General features: G+C 29.8%; 1 non-coding gene across 1 annotated transcript; it reads left to right on the forward strand.

Moving 5' to 3' along the window:
- Positions 1-5,694: 5,694 nt before the first annotated feature.
- Positions 5,695-5,805, forward strand: LOC140885784 (small nucleolar RNA R71). Its single transcript, XR_012151200.1, has one exon. It is a non-coding gene; the product is annotated as a small nucleolar RNA R71 (small nucleolar RNA).
- Positions 5,806-6,049: the final 244 nt, after the last annotated feature.

Consider the following 6,049-nt stretch of genomic DNA (forward strand, 5'->3'; position numbering starts at 1 on the left):
AATAAAAACTAATGCGTGTCAGGAGTTTTTGACTCCTTACTCTGCCATTGAAAAAGAAAAATAAATATTATTATAGAAATATATTTTTTTTTAAATTTTAAATTTTTTTTTTTTTTTTTTTTTAGAGATAAACCCTCCCCCAAACTTGAATATGACATTGTTTTTAAATTTTTTTTTTTTTTTTTAATAAAGAGTACATGATGAAAGAGATATCACCTGGAATTATTGAAGATGAGGAACAAACACAAACCATTTCATGACATGTTGAATCAATGATGACTTCAACGTCTTCTTATGAGTTGAGGGTTGGCTTCCCATCCAATTTTCTTATAAATTGGCAAATAGGGTCTTTTTTAGTCAGATTCCCAAGACCATTACCATGACGCTGCGCTTGGAATAGTTTCCATAAACGGAGAAGTTGACCTTGTACATATCCACTAGAATGCGTCTCAAGAGTCAATGAGATATCATCCAATGACTCTTTACTCAGCCCATTCTTAATGAAATCAATTTTATCTTCTCTATTTGTGGAAACACATCCCAAAGATCTGCATCGTTTGTTACAAGTCCATCTGGCACATTTATGACAAACATCTAACCCTTTTGCCCTCCTTTTCTTCGCATAGGTGCTTTTTCCTAGTCCGGACATATTTCGAACATATAAGAATTTTGGAACTTCGCCACCTATTCGAACCTTGGCTTCAATTATAAGACGAATATCCTCCGGAATTCCTTTTTGCATAAGAATTCTCAATCTTTCACGTCTGCATTCATAAATCATTCTTCGAACTTTTTTAGAAACAGAAGAACAAATATATTTTCCATGTTCTTTGATAGCTTCTTCCATTTTGAAAATAAAGAAATATATATTTTTTTTTGATCAGTTATTGTGGGAAACCAATTTAACCGACTGTAAGAGCCACGGAGTACCGTTATCCGCCACTTAACCGGGAAGTGTCCTAATTTCTGCAAAAATAAAATAAAAATATAAGTAACAATTAAGTTGGATCATATAAAGGCATAAACTCTTCATTAAGAACTTCATTTTCTATAAACGGTTTAAGTCTTTGCCCATTAACTTTAAATACATTATTATTTTTAGGATTTTCAACATCAACAGCACCATTAGGATAGACAAATTTAACAATAAATGGTCCAGACCATCGCGATCTAAGTTTTCCTGGAAACAAATGCAAGCGAGAATTATAAAGTAAAACTTTTTGTCCGATTTCAAAAGATTTTCTCATAATATTTTTATCATGAAATGCTTTTGTTTTATCTTTATAAATCTTTGCATTTTCATATGCATCATTTCTTAATTCTTCTAGTTCATTTAATTGCAATTTTCTTGATTTAGATGCATCATCTAAATTAGTATTAAACGCTTTAATTGCCCAATAAGCTTTATGTTCAATTTCAACAGGTAAATGACAATGCTTTCCAAAAACTAATCTGTATGGTGACATCCCCATTGATGTTTTAAATGCAGTTCTATATGCCCATAATGCATCACTTAATCTTAAAGACCAATCTTTTCGATTTGGATTGACTGTTTTTTCCAAAATTTGTTTTATTTCTTTATTTGCAAGTTCAACCTGACCATTCGTTTGAGGGTGATATGGAGTAAAAACTTTATGTGTAATACCATATTTTCTTAACAACGAAGAAAATGATTTATTTATAAAATGACTTCCCCCATCACTTATTATAGCTCTAGGTATTCCAAATCGACTAAAAATATTTTCTTTCAAAAATTTTATCACAACTTTATGATCATTAATTCTACATGCAATTGCTTCAATCCATTTTGAAACATAATCGACAGCTACTAAAATATAAGTGAATCCAAAAGATAATGGAAATGGACCCATAAAATCTATTCCCCAACTGTCAAATATTTCAATAATCATGATTGGATTTAAAGGCATCATGTTTCGTTTTGAAATTGAACCCATTTTCTGACAATTTTCACAAGATTTGCAAAATGAATGTGTATCTTTGAATAAAGAAGGCCAATAAAATCCACATTGAAAGATTTTTGCAGCTGTTTTCTTTGACGAAAAATGACCTCCACATGCCTCAGAATGACAAAATTTAATGACACTACTTACCTCATTGTCGGGTATGCATCGTCGAAAAATTTGATCAGGACAATACTTAAACAAATAAGGATCATCCCAATAAAATTTTTTGACCTCTTTCAAGAATTTATTTTTATCTTGTGAACTCCAATGAGAAGGCATTTTATTTGTCACAAGAAAATTTACAATATTAGCAAACCAAGGCATAGTAGTAGCATAAAATAGTTGATCATCCGGAAAATTTTCATTTATTGGTATTTCATTTTGAGATGATTTAGAAATTATTCTTGATAAATGATCGGCTACTACATTTTCTTTTCCTTTTTTATCTTTTATTACAAGATCAAATTCTTGTAACAACAAAATCCATCTTATTAATCTCGGCTTAGCATCTTGTTTATTTGATAAATATTTTATGGCAGAATGATCAGTGTAAACAATAGTAGTAGAACCAATTAAATAGGATCGAAATTTATCTAATGCAAACACTACTGAAAGTAATTCTTTTTCAGTTGTTGAATAATTGATTTGAGCACTATTTAAGGTTCTACTTGCATAATAGATCACATAAGGTTTACCTTCTTTTCTTTGTCCTAACACGGCTCCTACAGCATAATCACTTGCATCACACATTAATTCAAATGGTAAAGACCAATCAGGAGGTTGTAAAATAGGTGATGTAGTTAAAAGATTAATTATTTTTTTAAAAGCAGTTTCACATTCTTGAGTCCATTCAAATTGTGCATCTTTTGTTAAAAGATTTGAAATTGGTTTCGATATTATGCTAAAATTTTTTATAAATCTTCTATAAAATCCCGCATGACCCAAAAATGATCGAATTTCTTTGATCGTGTTTGGTGATGGTAGATTAGCAATAACATCAACCTTAGCTTTATCAACTTCAATTCCTTTTTCAGATATGACATGCCCTAACACAATTCCGGATTTAACCATGTAGTGACATTTTTCCCAATTTAAAACAAGATTTTTTTCTTCACATCTTTTTAAAACTTCTTCCAAATTTTTAAGACAGTTTTCAAATGAGTTTCCAAAAACAGTTATATCATCCATAAAAACTTCCACAAATTCTTCAATCATGTCACTAAAAATACTTAGCATGCATCTTTGAAAAGTAGCCGGGGCATTACATAAACCAAATGGCATTCTTTTAAAAGCAAAAGTTCCGAACGGACAAGTGAAAGTAGTTTTTTCTTGATCTTCTAATGATATTGGTATTTGATAATACCCCGAATACCCATCAAGAAAACAATAATAAGGATTACCTGCCACTTTCTCTAAAATTTGATCTAAAAATGGTAACGGAAAGTGATCTTTTCTAGTTGCATCATTTAATTTTCTATAATCAATGCACATACGCCAACTAGATGGAATCCTAGCTTGTAATAATTCTCCCTTTTCATTTTTTATAACAGTGATGCCTGATTTTTTTGGTACTACTTGTGTTGGACTTACCCATTTACTATCCGAGATTGGATAAATAATTCCGGCATCTAATAGTTTTAAAACTTCATTTTTAACAACTTCTTTCATGTGTGGATTTAATCTTCTTTGTGGTTGTTGATATGTTTTAGCATTTTCTTCCAAGTGAATTCTATGTGTGCAGATTAAAGGATTTATACCTTTTATATCTTGCAAAGTCCATCCAATTGCATTTTTGTGTTTTTTAAGTAGTGTTATTACATCTTCTTCTTGTTTTGGTAAGAGAGTAGAAGATATTACAATAGGATATGTTTGATTTTCACCAAGAAAAGCATATTTTAGTTCTATTGGCAAGGGTTTTAATTCAAGTTTTGGATGATCATTTTCTTTTACTTCTTCAAGTTCATTAATTTCTTCAAATAACTTTGATTTAAAAACATTTTTTGAATCAAAACTTTCCACTAAACAAACTTCAGATTGTTGATTTAAGTTTTCTTGGTGTATATTTTCTTCCACAATTGTTTCTATTGCATTATCATCTTCATCTTCATTAATACTTGGTTGTTTACATAAATTGAACACATTAAGTTCTAAAGTCATATTTCCAAAAGACAATTTCATTATTCCATTTCGACAATTAATTAAAGCATTTGAAGTTGCTAGAAATGGACGTCCCAATATTACTGGAATTTCGTTATGTACTTCTATTGGTTGTGTATCCAAGACAATAAAATCCACAGGATATATGAATTTATCGACTTGAACTAACACATCTTCTACGATACCTCTAGGTATTTTGATTGACCTATCGGCTAGTAAAAGAGTAACAGATGTAGGTTTTAAATCTCCCAACTTAAGCTTTTCATAAACTGAATAAGGAATTAAATTCACACTTGCTCCCAAATCTAACAAAGCTTTTTTAATTTTATTTTTTCCAATAATACATGAAATTGTTGGACAACCGGGATCTTTATATTTCAAAGTAGAATTATTTTGAATAATAGAACTTACTTGCTCCGTTAAGAATGCTTTCTTCTTTACATGCAATTGTCTTTTTACAGTACATAAATCTTTTAAAAACTTTGCATAAGAAGGAACTTGTTTAATAGCATCTAATAATGGAATATTTATTTTTACTTGTTTAAAAACTTCATAAATATCAGAATCATTTTTTTGTTTTTTATTATTTACTAATGCATGAGGAAAAGGAACATGTTTATTTATTTTATCATCAATTTTCTTATTTTTAGGACTCAAAGCATCATCTTTCTCAAAAGTATCAGGATTTGAATCCTTACTCTTTGAGTTTAATTGATCTTTGTTTTCATCACTATATGGATCATTAACTATTTTACCACTTCTAAGAGTAATAACAGATTTTACTTGATCAAATTTTTCTTGATTTTGATTTTTAGGATTAGGTTGTGGTTGAGATGGAAATTTTCCTTTTTCATGAATATTAAGTGCAGATGCAAATTTTGCAAGAGTTTCTTTCAAATCATTCATAGATTGAATGTTTTGAATATTGATAGACTCTTGCTTTTGAATGTATGCATGAATTTCATCTTCAAAATTTTTTCTTGGAGGTGGGATATAAGGAGCATAACCTTGATGATTTTGGTTATTTTGAAAAGGTTGTTGTGAAGGTTGTGCATTATTATCGTTCCTCCAACTAAAATTGGGATGATTTCTCCAACCAGGATTGTATGTTTGTGAAAAAGGATCTAATGTTGGTTTTTTAAAATTGTTAACATAATTGGCTTGTTCATGGAGACATTCTTTAAATGAAGGCAAAGTAGGACAATTTTTTGTAAGATGATCATGTGTGCCACATATATGACAAACAATTTCATGAACACTTTTTAATTGATCACTCTTTTTCATTTCTAATGACTCGATTTTTCTTGCTAAAGATGCAAGTTTAGCTTGAACATCTACATCATCTTTAAGATGATAAATACCACCCCCATTTGTTGAATTATTGGTTTTACTTGGTGGTTCAATTGAGCCTATATTATCCCAATTTTGAGCATTTTCTGCTAATGACTCCAAATATTCCATAGCTTCATTTGGGTTTTTATCTTCAAAAGTTCCATTACACATGAATTCTATCATTTGCCTATCTTTAGGTATTAAACCTTCATAAAAGTGAGAAACTATTCTCCATATTTCAAAACCATGATGTGGGCATGTATTAAGTAACTCTTTATATCTATCCCAACATTGATAAAATGTTTCCCCTTGTTTTTGAGAAAAAGTTGTAATTTGTCTTTTAAAAGAGTTTGTTCTATGGGAAGGAAAAAACTTTTTTAGAAATTGTTGTTGCATTTCTTCCCATGATCTTATTGAACTTGATCTCAAATTTTGCAACCATGTTTTAGCTTTATCTTTTAAGGAAAAAGGGAAAAGCTTTAATCGAACAGTATCCATGCTACAATTTTGATCATTATAAGTGTTGCAAACCTCCTCAAATTCTCTTAAATGCAAATATGGATTTTCAGAATCTAAGCCATGAAAATTTGGTAAAA

Source organism: Henckelia pumila, chromosome 2 (genome assembly GCF_033568475.1).
Source record: "Henckelia pumila isolate YLH828 chromosome 2, ASM3356847v2, whole genome shotgun sequence".
Taxonomy (NCBI): Eukaryota; Viridiplantae; Streptophyta; class Magnoliopsida; order Lamiales; family Gesneriaceae; genus Henckelia; species Henckelia pumila.